This window comes from Panthera pardus, unplaced genomic scaffold (genome assembly GCF_024362965.1).
Source record: "Panthera pardus isolate Hobbes unplaced genomic scaffold, ASM2436296v1 HiC_scaffold_20, whole genome shotgun sequence".
Classification (NCBI taxonomy): domain Eukaryota; kingdom Metazoa; phylum Chordata; class Mammalia; order Carnivora; family Felidae; genus Panthera; species Panthera pardus.
Genome location: NW_026526766.1, coordinates 60,465,700 through 60,482,007, shown reverse-complemented (window position 1 = coordinate 60,482,007; position 16,308 = coordinate 60,465,700). Strand labels below are relative to the sequence as shown.

At 45.4% G+C, this 16,308-nt stretch overlaps 1 protein-coding gene and 1 pseudogene across 1 annotated transcript in view; one reads left to right on the top strand and one right to left on the bottom strand.

Moving 5' to 3' along the window:
• GABBR2 (gamma-aminobutyric acid type B receptor subunit 2) overlaps window positions 1-16,308 on the top strand; it is a 349,708-nt gene that overhangs the window by 223,458 nt on the left and 109,942 nt on the right. The window lies entirely within an intron of this gene.
• LOC109270093 (60S ribosomal protein L22-like) lies at window positions 2,578-2,966 on the bottom strand (annotated as a pseudogene).

The window sequence follows — 16,308 nt, the reverse complement described above, 5'->3', positions numbered from 1 at the left end:
ACATTCATATGCACCCAAGCAAACGCACTCAGGTGGACTCACATGTTCATACACACACACACAGGCGGTGGCACCTGAGTGGCTCAGTCAATTAAGCATACACACACACACACACACACACACACCTAAATATGTGATTTACGGGTGTTCATCGTCATCATGTGTTTAGCTTTATCAAGCTATTCCACTGGTTTTCAAACTTGTTTTTCAAAAGAGATCTTACATATAAGCTCAATATCATTGTCCCTCAGTTAACATTTACATAAATGTTAAAATTACATTTAACATTACTTTTTTTTTCTTTTAAACTTGTTCCTCGGAAGACTCCTCCATTAACCCTCCTTGTTGATGAAAAAATAAGCAAGCACATTTCTGCAGTAACAAAAATGAAGCAAAGCCTTGAACGGGGCAGCTGGCCTGGGGCCTTAGGTCGGCTCACCCCAGTCAGGGCCCCCAGGCAGGGCCCAAGGATAGCAGCCAAGGTGGCAGGTCCCGTGACAGCGCCCCAGAGGTGGGGTAGGGACAGTCTTAGCTGGGACCCAGACCCACACTCTTTATTTTAATAGCTGTGTTTGATTTTAATGTGCACGATAAAAATATAACTAGCACTTGAGGTAGCAAGATAAGGTTTCTTTTTTAGTTCGAAGAGGCAGATATTCCGTCAAGAAGAGCACAGATGGTACATGGATCCTGCAGAAACCACGGAGGTGATCCACACATCATGGTTGTTTCTTCTTGCTTTCTCTGTCTCTTAAAAGGCACGTTGGTCGTCCTCTTCCAAGGTGAAGAAATTAATCATAAATGAGTGGGAAAGAAAGAGAGAGAGAGAAAGAGAGGGAAAGGCAGAGAAAGAGAGAGAAACCAACAGAACAGTGGTTTCCTTGGGCAGTCTGCCTGGTTACCAAAGCCAGCCAACGGTACTATACTTTTGCACATGAGATTTCTGTGATAGGATTAATGTTCTTTCTGTTTAAGGCCCCTTCACCACATTCTGTGTGCTTTTAGTAATAAAACAAAATGGTGTTTGGCTAGGGGATGGGTGTCCATTAAACAGACAAGAGCCTGGCTGCTTTGGGTAAGCTGCTGGTGGTGGCTGTTGAAACCTGTCTCCCTCACTGGACCCCAGGCAGCATGTTGTGTCGAATCTTGCACTCACCCCCACTGTGCCATCATCTTGACTCCAAGTACTTGGTTAGTTTTATGATGGAGGCTTCTTCTACCCACTCCTTGGGGGGGGGGGGGTCTTTCTAAGATTCACCTCTATGAATGTTCTCACGGTCTGACCTATATTAGAGTCTCAGCTGATGGTCAATGAACAAATACATCAGATATTTTTGTCACCACCTGTCCCCCACCTCTTCAATATCTCCTAAGGGCTTTATACATAGTAGATATCCAGGAAAGACTAGTTAGCTGGTTGGATGGGTGAGTGAATGGGTGGGGGGAAGGGCAGGTGGGTAGATAGTTGGAAGGTTGAATGGATGAGTGAGTGGATGGATGGATGTGTGTGAGTAGGTGGATGGAAGGCTGGGTAGATGGATAGATGGGCAGGTCAGTGGTTAAACAAAGATGAATGAATGGGTGAGTCGGTGGGAAGATAGGTGGGTGAGAAGGAATGAGTGGGTGAACAGCAGGCCTAGAAGAGGTAATTGCAATTCATATGTGTCTGCTTCATTCTAATCAAAGCACATTTTCTCTGGGAGGATCTACAGAGGTGATGGCCCTGATGTCTTGACTCCTTTTCTGTACAAGTCCTGACCTCTAGAAAGTGTTTGCTGCATTTTCTGATGTGAGACCCCATCTTGTCATCTGACTCATGGAAATACATGTTTCATTTCATGCCATTATTCTCCACTCACATTTCACCCTTTCAGGGGTTGGGCCTCATTAAAAACTGTCCTCTACACAGTTCCTCTTTGAGGAAGTTCCTTGTTAGGGCATTTCTGCTGTGAAATATATCACACCAACTGATGTGAGTGCCAACCTGAATGCTAAAGACCGTTATTAGCAGATTTAGCCTAGAGATGTTTCAGAGTTGTCAGTTCTGATGTTCATAGGATTATATTTTCAAACATCATCACACATCCTCTATGACAGACTTGATTACTGTGATGAACTAGTTTTCTTCCTTTAAGAAATGTTCCAGTTGCAAAAATGACTCTGAAAGCTTTGGTTGAAAATGAGGGGCAAAACTGAAGTGACACTGTCTCATTTGGGTGGCTGTTTACCTTCCTGGGATAGGCAGCCCAGTGTGGCAGAAATAGCACTGGACATGGGGTCTGCAGACCTAGGTTCGCATGCTGTCCCCTACATCTTAGCAGTGGTGACCTTGGGGAGGTCTCTAATCTTTTCATTCTCTTCTGCAAAATGAGACCAGTGATCAAGAGCCCCTTGCTGGGTGGCTCTGCAGATGAATTAAGGAAGGTGCACTACAAACTGTAAAGGGCCGTGTATGATTGAGGGATCCCCAGTAGAAGAAGGAAGAAAGCCATAACTCATCAATATCATTTTATTTATTCATCTTTGGTTCCCAAGTCTTATTCAGGAACTCATACAAAATGTCCGGATAAATGAATTTTAATCCTCATCTTTCTCCTCTTCCTCATCATGGTTAATCCGGAAGTGATGCAATTCGTAACTCTCTTTGCTATTAGCAACTCTGCACAACCAATCATGTAGATTATTCTTCTTCAGATATTTTTTGGTGAGATGTTGCAAACACCTTTTGGAAGAGGGCACCTCAGAAGTTACAGTCATCTTGCTCTTACTCCTTTCAATGGTTACAACCCCTCCATCGAGACTCTCAGCTTGGCCACTCACTTGGAGTCTCTCTTGAAGAAACTGCTCAAAATTGGCAGCATCCATGACCCCCTCTTGTACAGGGTGGGTGCAGTCGAAGGTAAACCTCAGAACTTGCTCCTTTCTTTTTCGACCCCCTCCACCACAAGCTTTTTCATGGGCGCCATCATGGCGGCAGCATATATCACTTTATGTATGTATGTATGTATGTATGTATGTATGTATGTATGTTTTGGCTTGAACAACAGGAGAAATCAGATATTTATAGGGGAAAGATTAACTGTATGTCCAAGAACTAATAAAACACCCTTCTGGGCCATGGAATTATTACCAGTGATGAAACCAGAGAATAAATACCTGGCACAACTGCTGGGAAGTGACTGTTTCCCTTTGCTCATTCACTTCTTCTATAAATATTTACTACCACCTACAGCGGAAGGATGTGGGGAGGGGGATGCTACAGATACAGCACTGAGCAAGGCAGATTTGTTTCTTGTACCAGGGAAGAGATGGACACTAAACAGATACTCATGTGAATAACTATTTGAATATACATTGTGGAAAATGCTTTGAAAGAAAGCCATGGGGTGTGTTGAGAACTTATAGCATGGAGGCCTGACAGAGGCTGGGGATCAGAAAAGACTTTCCTAAGGAGATGACTTTGAGCTGAGGTTCAAGAATGAATAGGAGCCAGCTAGAGGGTTGGAAGGGCAGCCGTTAAAAGTAGTTGTTATAGAGCACTAATGACATAGAAGATTGTTCACAATATATTCGTCAGTGTAAAGGGGGAAGGTTACAAAGGTTTTTTATGGTAGGGGTGCCTGGGTGGCTCAATCAGTTAAGCATCCTACTCTTGGTTTTGGCTCAGGTCATGATCTCATGGTTTGCGAGTTCGAGCCCCACGTTGGGCTCTGTGCTGACATCTCAGAGTTTAAAGCCTGCTTCAGATTCTGTGTGTGTCTCTCTCTCTGCCCCTCCCCCACTTGCACTCTGTCTCTCTCTCTCTCAAAAATAAACACACACACACACACACACACACACACACACACATATATATATATATATATATATATATATATATATATATATATATAAACTAACATTTACTAAGTGCCCAAAGTATTGAGTTTCCTGGGAGCAAGCCCTGCCTGTGAAGGAGATGTGCTTAGTACCACTTATATATTTATATATATAAGCATATATATATAAACATTTATATATATAAATGTTTACATATATAATATATAAAACAAAGGTTTTTATGGTAGATCCTCACTTAAAAAAAACTTTTTTTTTAAAATGTAATTTATTGTCAAATTGATTTCCATAAAACACCCAGTACTCATCCCAACAGGTGCTCTCCTCAATGCCCATCACCCACTTTCCCCTCTTGCCCACCCCCCATCTACCCTTAGTTTGTTCTCAGTCCTTAAGAGTCTCTTAAGGTTTGCCTCCCTCCCTCTCTGTAACTTTTTTTTTCCACTTCCCCTCACTCATGGTCTTCTGTTAAGTTTCTCAAGATCCACATATGAGTGAAAACATATGGTATCTGTCTTTCTCTGCCTGGCTTATTTCACTTAGCATAATACCCTCCAGTTCCATCCACGTTGCTGCAAATGGCCAGATTTCACTCTTTCTCATTGCCAAGTAGTATTCCATTGGATATATAAACCACATCTTCTTTATCCAGTCATCCATTGATGGACATTTAGGCTCTTTCCATAATTTGACTGTTGTTGAAAGCGCTGCTATAAACATTGGGGTACAAGTGCCCCTATGCATCAGCACTCCTGCATCCTTTGGGTAAATTCCTACTAGTGCTATTGCTGAGTCATAGGGTAGCAGTATTTTTAATTTAAAAAAAAAAACGTTTTTTAATCCTCACTTTTGATAACCAACTTTTAAATACATAAAGACTAGAAGAATGTACTCCAAAATGTTATCCAGTGAGTGTCTCTGGATGGAACTCTTTCTCTTTGCTTATTTCTCATTTTCAAATTTTTTGCAGTGATTATATAGTACTTTAGGTCTCGCTTAAAAAAAAAGGAAGACTTAAAAATAGTATTAAAATAATATTAACTTTAAAAGACCTAGACTTTAATCCAGTCTTGGCCCTTACTAGTCAAGGGACTTTAGCTAGTAAGCCCTTGGACTCAATTTTCCCATCTGTACAATAGGATGTATGAACACTCAGCTCCTAGGGCTGTCATGAGGACTAGATGACACATTGCTATCTGGTTCAGTTCTTGGCACCTGTAGGCTCTCAGCCATTATTAATGCTCTTCTGCTTTCTGTCCCATATATCTTAGATGGACCCTGATTCTCACTTAGAAATAAATGGAGCAGGGAGCGGAGAAAAGGGGGAGGTAGACATCAGAGAGGCCTTGAACATGTCCTGCTCTCGTGTGAGCCTCGAATTTCTGAGGCTGGAGGAACTTCTTTCTCCTCAATGGCAAACTCTAGTGAGTTGGATCCCCACTAGTTGGATTCCAGTTAACTGAGGGCATATCATGTAATTTAATCTTGAGTATGTAGAAACAAATACGTAGGGTCTTGCCTAACATAGACCAGAAGCCAGCTTGAAAAACTCTTGAGGCTGGAAACCTTAGGGCACATACAATGAATGCCTGTTGTGATAGATCAGCTCTAGATTGTGGCTCTAGTAGACTTTTGGTGTAATAACATCAAGAATGCAGAATTTTATATATGCATATGTATGTGTCATATACATACATAAACACGTACATATATATTTTTACAGGGCCACCATATGTGATAAAACAGTGACCTAGATTCTCCCTCAGGCACACGGGATCTTAGTAGGCCATAAGTAGTGATACTCAATCCACATAACCACTATCATTCCCCTTTAGTAATCTGGCAGGGTCCCTGCAGTATATACAGGCTCTATGGTACTTTCCGAAACGCACCAAAAAAATTCTCTGTTCATCCTCAAATCTAGTAATTCTATCAACTAGCTTATGAAGAGCTGCCTCAGTAATCCACATTTAATGACCTTAGCCACCAGACAGCTGTCTTGGGAATTAAAGTCTCTTGTGAACAGAGTATCCTGAGGTTCTAAACTTCAGTATATTGGAAACGTGTCCTATTTCCCCCCAGCAGTAGGACGTGGAGAAGATGCCCGGCTTGGTGTCTTCTCCTTGGGCTCACACTCCTCACCCCAACTTTTATGAGCAGTGACCGTAACAGGCAGTGGGACTTATCAGATGACCTCCCCCCCACCTCCACTGGACAGTCAGTGGATGTCAGCTGGGGCTGAGCTCTGGGCCTCAGTTCATCTGTGAGATCATGGGGATGTTGCCTGACATGGTCAGAGAAAGGGCTCTCTGATCTCTAAGGCCTCGTGGGACTCCGAAGTAGTGAAGGAGAAAAGGTTTTCAAGATGGAAACCAACCTTTACTAAGCACCTGAAGTACCGAGTTTCCCAGGGGCAGGTCCTGCCTGTGAAGGAGATATGCTTGGTACCATTTTATAGATGAGGAAACCCAGTTCAAGAGACTGGGTAGCCTGCCCACATTCACAAGGTGGGAAGTAGAGTCCAGGTTTTGGGCCTGATGGCAGCCACTTCAAATGCCCTTTTTTTTTTTTTTTTTTTTTTTTTTTTACACCTTTGTCTACTTTCCCCGCCTCCCTCAGTGGAATCCTTTGGAACCTAATTCGCACTCTCACACCCGCATGTTTCTACAGAAAAATCTATACAGGTATCATTTCGACTCTTCCCTCCACCTGCTGAGCTCTGCCGACTCTGTGAACTCCCAACTACCACCTCTCTTCTCTCTCTCCTCTGCTTCTCATTTATTCTGGCTCTCACTTTTTACACCTACCAGATTATTCTTCCTAAATAATTGTTGACCGTGTTATTCCTCATTAAAAACTTTCCATGGCTCCGCACTGCCTATAGGATAGAGCCTGGCATTTTAGGAGCTTTACCTCCAGCCATAACCTGTGTTTCCAGGTATTTCTCCTCCTGCTGCTCTTCATACAGAAGGGATATTAGCTAGTCTTCCACACACACATCGGATTCTCAACCTTCATAGCTGCACTTTTGGCAGGAGTGGGCTTTCTATCATCTCAACCTTTTATCCACTTAACTACTAATTTTTGAGAACTTATTATGGGCCAAGCACTGTATTGGAATCCAGGAACACAGCAGTGAATCAAACAAACAGAAAGCCCTTCCTTCAAAGAATTTATAACCTAGTACAAGGAGAGAGTCAATGATCGACATATTGAATAAGTAAATTATATAGTATGTTAGAAGGCAGCAGTTGCTATTTAAGAAGGAAGAAGAAAGAAATATGCAGGAAGGGAAGGAGAATTAGAAATGGCACCAATGGAGGGGGAGCAAGGAGAAGTTTAAATGTGCTTTTTTTTTTAAGTTTATTTATTTATTTTGAGAGAGAGAGAGGCAGCGCAAGTGGGTGAAGGGCAGAGAGAGAGAGGGAGAGAAATGATCCCAAGCAGGCTCCGCACTGTTAGCACAGAGCCCGGTGAGGGACTTGAACTCACAAACTGTGAGATCATGACCTGAGCCAAAACCAATAATTGGACGCTGAACTGACTGGGCCACCCGGGCTCCCCAGGAAGTTTTAAACAGGATGGCCAGAGGAGGCCTCACTGGGAAGGTAGTGTGTGAGAAAAGACTTGAAGGAGGTACAAGAGTGAGCCATGCCATGTCTGGGGTAAAAGTGATCCAGACAGGTGGACCACCAGGGTGAAAGTCTAGGTTGACAATGTCTAGAGCACTGGGGTAGGGGGAGCTTCCAGCCAAGACGGAGGAGTAACAGGAACTGGATTTACCCTCTTGCCTTAAGCAGCTAACAAACCAGTGAAATCATGTGTGACAACAGTTTTCTGACACTGGATTACAGACAGCAGAGGAGAGTGACTCCTGAGAGAAGGGACACAGAGGATGTGAGCCTTCGGATTGCCCAGCTTACTGCCTGGAGGGTTTGCAGACGGCAGCACAGGAAGGACGGCCCACACAGAGCCCCGCAGTCCACCAGGTTGACAATGTGAATGGAGACAGAGTTGAAAATTTGAATTAAGAGAAACCAAGGAGGCTAGAATTTGCAGGCAGAGTAGCGGAAGGGAGAGAGCCACATGAGAGGGGAGGGCAGCAGAGCTTCAAGGGGCTGCTTCAAGTCTTCAGCTGTGGACTGTCAGCACCTGCTGATGTAGTGAGGGAACCGCCTGAGACTAGAGAAAGCACGAGCAGAAAGGAACAGGCAGAAGGATCCTCGGAGCTCATGCAGGGCCAGGAACCATCCATGTTCACCCCAGCCAGGGTGGGAAACCTTCATAGCGCACGGGGAGATCCTCAGAAGGTTACTGTCTCAGCAGTTGGGGTAAAATCAACCCTAGACTAACGGTGGCTCTGGTCCCAGCTGACAAAGCTCAGAAGCAAGCCTCAGAAAGGTCAAGCTCATTTCAAGTAACTTAATGATGTCCCAGACAAAGCTTTAGAACATTTAAAGGAATTTTAAAAATATCTAGCACCCAACGAGGGGTCTGATGTCTAATAAAAAAATTATCAAGCAGGCAAAGAAGCTGGAGTGTGTGGGAAATGCAGGGAGGCCACTGTAGCTGGAATGGTGTCAGTGAGGGGAGAAGCACAGACACCATCAGAGAAATCAGAGGCCATATTTTATGGGTCCTAGGAAGCTCTTGGCTAACTGAGCAGTCAGGAGAAGATGTTTTCTTTCTTGCCTCCCCTACCAGAGGGAAAAGTGCCCCTGCTTTGTTCCAGACTCCCTGGGCACCATGGAGCCATTGGCCTATCCCTTGCAAGGTAGCCTTGAGCGCTCACCTGCCCACTACCAGCCCTCACACTGTACTCCCCAGAGTATGGGTTCAACGCAGAAGCAGGAAGAAGAGGAGAGTACGCAAACAAAGGAAGTACTGAAAGAAGGACATTTCCCATTGGGGACAATAAAGGGCCTGGGGACCTGCTTCAGTCCCGCCTTCCAGTCTCAGATCCAGCCCCTCAAAGATGTGTGACCTTGGAAAATCTTCCTGACCACCATCACCTGTTTGCTTGTTTGATTAAAATTAATAATTGAGTGCCACCTACTTCTAAAGAGAGTTTGAGGCACCTTTTGATTACAGGCATATACACAGCAAGGCCATTGAAACAGAAGTCAAAAATTTTAAATCATACAATGTGAGGGCGAAATATATTCCAAAAACCTAGGCTGGTATAGTGAACTTAATGATGAATTTAAGTGAACTGGCTGCCAAGTGATAAAGAGAACGGAACCTCATTTTCTTCATGTGCAAAATGGGACTAATGAGCTCTGCCAAGCCTACCCCAGAGAGATGCCATGAGGATCATCAAGGCTGTGGATGAGAATGTGTCACTCAGGACTCTTCTGGAACAAGTAATAGAAAACCGTCCCTCCCCAAAGATACCAATGAAGTCCAGGATGAGGCTTCTCCATCTCTCCTCTCTGGGGCTGCTTTCTCCTCTGCCAGTGCCATTCTCAGACTCTGCACACACAGTTGCTTCTGAATCCCACATCACAGCACCAAGTCCAGCAAGACAGGGAACCTGTTTCCCCAGTAATGCCAACAAAATCCCTGGAAGTGAGTCCTCTGTGTGTTGATTGGCTGACTTGGGTCATGCGCCCATACCTGAACCAATCACTGTAACTAGAAGGCTGCACTGATTGGCTTAGTCTAAGTCATGTGATTCAGCCCTGCATAGAGTTAAGTTTCATGAAACTTCAACAAGTCAGAGTGGGGCCAGGTGGATCTCTGGGTGGCTTTTGTCTCTTCTCTGTCTCTCCTCCAACAGATCCATTCTCTGCCCTTCTCTGTGCCCTGGGAAGCTGTTGCCATGGTCGGCGTTACCCGGGATCCCTTGTCCTCGGGGTTTCTGGCTGGATTTAGCCAGTGGCGAGTGCAGACAGGAGATTGAAAGCCACCGAGGAGAGAGAGAGGTCAGGGGGCAGCCCCCAGCCTTGCTTTCGTATCTCTTGAAATAGCTGTGCCCTCCTTCCAAGGCTATGGCTTCTCTGCCTCCCACTCTTGTGAAGTTCTGAGGACACTATTTCTTCCCTTGCTCCTCTGTTCCAAGACATATAACAGCTCCTGCCATTGTTAGTCTATGGGCACAATGCTGTCTTGTGTCTGTTCCCTTAATCTGTTCCCTCACTCTATAGTAGTCCTTAATAAAGTATCTTCCTTGGAACCATCCAGGGTGAATTCTCTTACTTCCTGTGACCCTGTATTTGTTATCTATTGCTTCATAACAAATTATCCCAAAGCATAGTAACTTAAAGCAACAATAAAGATTTATTATCTCACATAGTGTCTGTGGGTCAGGAATTCAGGAGTGATTTAGCTGGAAGGTTCTGGCTTGGGGTCTTTAATATATGTAATTGCAGGCAAGATGGGACTAAAGTCATCTTCAGGCTTCCTGAGGGTGGAGATTTGCTTCCAAGATAGCTCCCTGCCATGGCTGGCTTACTAATGGTGGCTATTGGTGGACTTAGTTCCTCACCACATGGACCTCTCCATATGGCTGCTTGGGTGTCCTCATCACATGGTGGCCAGCTTCCACCAGCATGAGTAATCCAAGAGAAAGCAAGGCTAAGGCTGCAGTGTCTTTATATGATCTAGTTTTGAAACCACACTCTGCCATTTCTGTAATATCCTACTGGTTACACAGACCAGCCCTGTTCAATGTGGGAGGAGACTGTACAGGGTGTGAATACCAGTAGGGGAGAATCATTGGAGCCATCTTAGAGTGTGGCTATCACAGCCCCTGAAAACGTCATCTCTAAATTGAAATCAGGGTACTATTATCATTCAAATGGGGATCAGTTGGTGATCAAGAAAAATGTCCACTACAAAATGTTCGACAGCTATAAACCAGGTGCAAATCCTCTTGATAATAAGGAATTATGTCTCAAATTCACCAGCTGGACCCATAAGTTGAACAGGGGTCTTAGAAGAGCCCCTCAAGCCCAGGCCAGAAGTGGAAGGGAAGAGAGAACACATCTTAAGCAAAAACATTCCTCCATTTATCTTTCGGAGCTTCAGCTGGCCCCACTCCAGCTCTGAAAACAGCTTCAGACACCCACCTCATCCACGCCTGGCATTCCACAGCCATCATTCTGTTTCTGCTGCTAGAAGAAGCTTCCTGACCCCCCTAAGCCTGAGTCCACCTCAGTAGGTGGGGCCACCAACAGCTGCCCTTCCCTCCCTTTCTGGTTTTGCCCCTGCTGACTCCTCTTTCCTTCCCAGGAGAATTGGTGGAAGACTTTTTTAAATGATGGAGGATTTTTAGGCTTAGCCCATGAAGCCAAGTGAATAGTCCCCAAACCCCATATGGAGCCATCTGGGTTTCTAATGGGGGAGCTGAGCCAAGAGGGAGAATGGGTTCTCAATCAGGCGCCTTCCTGCCAGCCCAGCCCGCTCTTTCCAAGGTGGGAGGTGGGACTGGTGACTCATCGGGACTGAGCTGAGGGCCACCAGGGCTGGGAGGAGCCTAGGAGACTGCCACATACATACGCCCTCACGTGTGTACACGCATGCACATATGCATTGGCAATGCAAACACACACAGACTGTTGCACAGATGGAGAAACCAAGACACATTCAAGACTTGGAGAGCCTCCTGCCCAACTCCAGCCTCTGTGTGTAACCTGATGTCAGCCACTGGGATCTTGGAAAGGTTCTCAGGAAGCTCCATCTCTCAGTTCAGGGATGACCAACCTCAGGATTTCTTCACATTCCTGCAGGCTTGTGCTCTCATGGTTCTGCTTGTGCTGAATTCATTCAGGATTTGGACCAGCCCATGATCCCTGAGGTTTTCCTCAGCTCTGGGCCCCATTGACCCATGCAGGAAATTCAGACCCCTCCTCCGTTATGACAGCCACACAAAACAAGAACAAACGGACCTGAAAGCCATCCCCTTTACAAGGACTTGTGAGGGGTTCCAGTGAAGGTTTGGGGATCAAGCAGAGAGGGTTTGTACCAGAGAATATAATTTGAATGACTTTGAGTTGGACCTTACTTACTCCTGACCTTGTTCCTGCTCGCCACCCTCCCCGTCTTAGGGGCCATTTCCTTCGTGGTGGTCTCTCCGGGCCTCCCACCCCTCTTGGGCCTCCTTCTCTGCCGAGAAAATAGCTCCTTCTGTTCCCCTCGCTGACATTTTTCCTTTCTACCCAGGAGGCTAATCAAGGTTCCTTCCTAACCAAGATCATTTCCTCCTAGGAGGAATTCTGGGCCCAGCTTTCAGATAATATGAACTTTATCTCCTTACACACTAGGAAACTACTCCTAGGAGACTAGGAGACCGAAGTAATTAGGGGATAGAACCCAGGCGGCCGCCTCCCAGCAGAGTGCCCTTTTTGAGTTACCTGTCCATGAGCTCCACAGTCCTGCCCATTTTTCCCGTAACCTTACTCTGCAGCGCACTCCTCGCTCTGCCCGGCCACCCTGCAGCTCGAGCCCGCTGCCCTTGCATCTGGACCACTGCTGCACCAGCTGCCTTGTCTGAGCCCTGCCCTACCCCCTCTAGGCCAGTCTGCAGCCCACCCTGGCCGAAAGTGAAGATTCTGACAGATTGCAAATTGCATGTCTCAGACTTTCAGGTCGGCTGGTCAGCAGTTTGGTTTTCCTGGTGGAGACTAATCTATTTAACAAAAATAGAAGATACAGTAAAGCAAAATTAAGTATTTCTAATCATGGGGATGCTTGCATCTGCAAATGACCAGGAAAGAAGAGAGGTTGGGGCTGGGGGCAAAAAGCCTGGAGGAGGGTCTCATGGTGTGTGACTTTAGAGCTACAGGGCTCAGCTAGCCATCCCGGAAGCTGGGCAAAGACCCCACTCACTGGCTGGGGCAGCTCCCTTCTGCCAACTGTGCAGGTAAGGAAGGAGTGCACCACCATCTGTCTGCCAAACCAGAAAGCCATTCTTCACGTTGCCTTCCCCAGCCCTCAAATGCGGCATCTCTAAGCCCTGTGGATTCCACCTCCTTCCCATCTTTTGAATTATGGACTCTTCTACAGCTCTGTCACCCTCATCTCTCACCTGGATTTCACACAGCTTCCGACAGGCTTCCTTGCATCCAGTCCCCTACCTCATGCCCGTCCATTTTCCACACAACACCAAAGTAGCTTTTTTTCCTCCAGCTTTATTGAGCCATAATTGATAAATAGGATTTTTATATACTTGAGGACTACTCCTTGATGATTTGATATACAAATACATTGCCAAGTGATCACAACAATCAAGCTAATTAACATACCCATCACCTTGCTCTTTTCTTTTTCTTTTCTTTTTTTCTTTTCTTTTCTTTTTCTTTCTTTCTTTCTTTCTTTCTTTCTTTCTTTCTTTCTTTCTTTCTTTCTCTTTCCTTCCTTCCTTCCTTCCTTCCTTCCTTCCTTCCTTCCTTCCTCCCTTCCTCCCTTCCTCCCTTCCTCCCTCCCTCCCTCCCTCCCTCCTTGCCTCCCTTTCTTGCAACAAGAACACGTAAGATCTACCCGCTTAGCATTTTTCAAATATACAATACGATATTGTTATGTGCAGTCACCATGTTGTGCATTAGATCCCCAGAACTTACTCATTGTGCATAACTGAAAGTTTGTACTCTTCGACCAACATCTCCCCATTTCTCCTTCCTTCCAGCCCCTTGCAATCACCATTCTACTCTCTGTTTCTGTAAGTTTGACTATTGTAGATTCTACACAGAAGTGATACGAGGCAGTATTTGTGTTTCTGGATCTTGCTTATTTCATTTAGCATGATATCCTCCAGGTCCATCCATGTGGTCACAAATCAGAGGATTTCCTTCTTGTTAAAGAGGGTGTTGGACTTGTTACTTCCTGGTTTATAATAACCTTTCTGTGGCCCCCATTTGCAACATGAGGTCCAAAGCCCTGCCTGATGTGGGCTCTTGCCATCCTTGCCTCCACCAACCTCCCTGCCCCTTGCATACTACCCGCCAGCCACCTTGCCCTTCCTTCTGGTCCTTCATAGAGCCAAGCTCTCTCTTGCTTCCAGGCCTCGGCATATGCTTTTCCCTCTGCCTAGAACATTCCTCTCTCATCCTCTTTGCCCAGCTAACTCACACTCATCCTTTTCTGTCCCCTCCATGCCCTTCCTTGAGAGAGTGCCCTTCCTTTTGTGCTCATACCTCTGTACCCACCCTCTCCTGCCTTGTAAGTATCTCTCTCTCTCTCTTTTTTGCCTGTCACCTTCATTAGACTGGGAGCTTCTAGAAGACTAGGACTTTGTGGCTTAATCATTGCATTTCCCCAGGGTCTAGCATAAGCATGCCCTGTCCCAGAGTAAGCTCTCAACAGATACAACATATAGCAACTCCTCCCTCATTTTCTGTGACGAAACTGAGGCTGAGAGGAGGGAGCATAATTATGGGCAAGCAGCGGCTGGTGACAACCCTAGAACTAGAACCCTGAACCTCCCCCTCTGAGCCCAGAGCCCCTTCTGGCTTAATTGTTCAGAAACAGTCTCAGCAAATGTCATTCGGCCCAGGGAACACAGACCCCCAACCCAACAGATTGCAGGGGTATCTGGATCTCCCAACCTGTGATAGGTTGGATCTCCCAACCTCTGCTTGGGCTGCTCATCTCTCTCTGTCCAGAGCTGAGCGGAGCTGCGCAGTGTGGGAGCTGAAACGACAGATAAGCAGTACAGGTCCCTTCTCTCCAGCTCTTCCTGCTCTGTTCTGAAGCCCCCTGCCCCATTTCTGAGAACAGATTCTCACCCACCCCTTGTGCAGGTAAAGACTAAGCATTTGGGGGGCGCCTGGGTGGCTCTGTCAGTTAAGTGTCTGACACTTGGTTTCGACTCAGGTCATGATCTCGTGGTTCGGGAGATTGAGCCCTGTGTTGGGCTCTGTGCTAACAGTGTGGAAGCTGCTTGGGATTCTCTCTCCCTCTCTACCCCTCCCCTTGCTCATGCGCGCGCTCTCTCTCTCTCTCTCTCTCTCTCTCTCTCTCTCTCCCAAAATTAATAAACTTAAAAAACAAAAACAAAAACCTAAGCATTTTGCATTCCTCCTCACATTTTTACTGTGGAAGCCTGAGAGGACTGGCCTGGCCACCAATGGGCTGGAGCCGGATCCTACAGTCTCCCAAGAGAGCCAAGAGCCATTTGTTAAATTATCAAGAATTGATGGACCAGTTGTTAAATGGTTGAGAGCTGGAAATCTGCCTTGGTGGGAGTATTTACACCATAGAAATTCCCAAACACTACAAACCAGGACCCTCCCCCCAAAAGCCCATTGTTAAACATTTATCAACACATCTCTGACTAGCTATCTTCCTTCCCCCTACCTACCACCTACGCTACCCCTGCTCCCTCCCCTCAACCAAGGCTGCTTGGGACTCACTCTGATCCCTTGCAAAGAGCTCATTTTCAAATCAGTGACCAGTTCTTGCACAAGGGGGCAGGGTAGAATGTAGTTAGAAGCATAAGCTTAAAGTCAGACCAATCTAGAGTGAATCCCAGTCCTGCCTACAAGTCGCGTGACCCCAGGCAGATTTCTTACCCTCTCAGCACCTCCATTTCCTCATCTGTAAAATAGAGATAATAATAACACACAGTGCATCCGACTGGGTTGTTGTTGAGAATTGATTAATGAGGAATAACCCCAGAAAAAAAAAAAACTCAGATATTATACACAAATATTTCAGTGGAGCTAAAAATAACTTAAAGAATGTTATCTCTGCGTGTTCTGCAGAGGGAAACCTGAGAACAGAGCTGAGAAAGGACTTGTCCCAGGTACATTTCCTAGAAAATGGCAGAGCACAGCCTGCTTCTGTGTCTTCAGACCCCTTGTTGGTTGCTCTTTCCATTATTCCAAGTTGAGGGGGAAATGTGCTATGCTTGCATAGATCTCTGGCTCTTATTCACAAAAACTCAAAGCTGTCAGTAAAAATTAATCTATTCCAAGAGGGAGTATTATTTTGTTGGTGATGATGTTGCTATTTTTGCCTGCAAAAAAAAAAATGTGCCTTCTTATAACATCTTTTCAAAAAAACTTTTCAGTAAAGTTTTCCTGTTATGAGAATAATACATACGCATCATAGGATAGTGGAAAATATTGAAACGTAAAAGGAAGAAAAAGCCATAATCACACAACCTAAAACCAATGAGCGTTTAACATTTTTATTTGGTAGGAGTGATTTTTACATAGTTGTGAGTATGCTATAAATATGATTTTTACCCTTTTTTTACTCACACTGTGTTATTAGTTAGGATAAATAACACCAGCTGCTATAACAAAGATATCTCAGAATCTTAGTGTATTGACACAGTAAAAATTGATTTCTCTAATATGCAAAGTCCAAAATGGATGTTTCTGGTTGGTGAAAAGCCTTTCTATATGACGATTCATGAACCCAGGCTCTTCCATCTCGGGTCCCCTCCATTCCTTAGGCCTCAGAGTTCACTTTTCAGTGAATCCAGTTGGCAGATGGGGACAGTGAAGGAGCATGAAGGACATTATG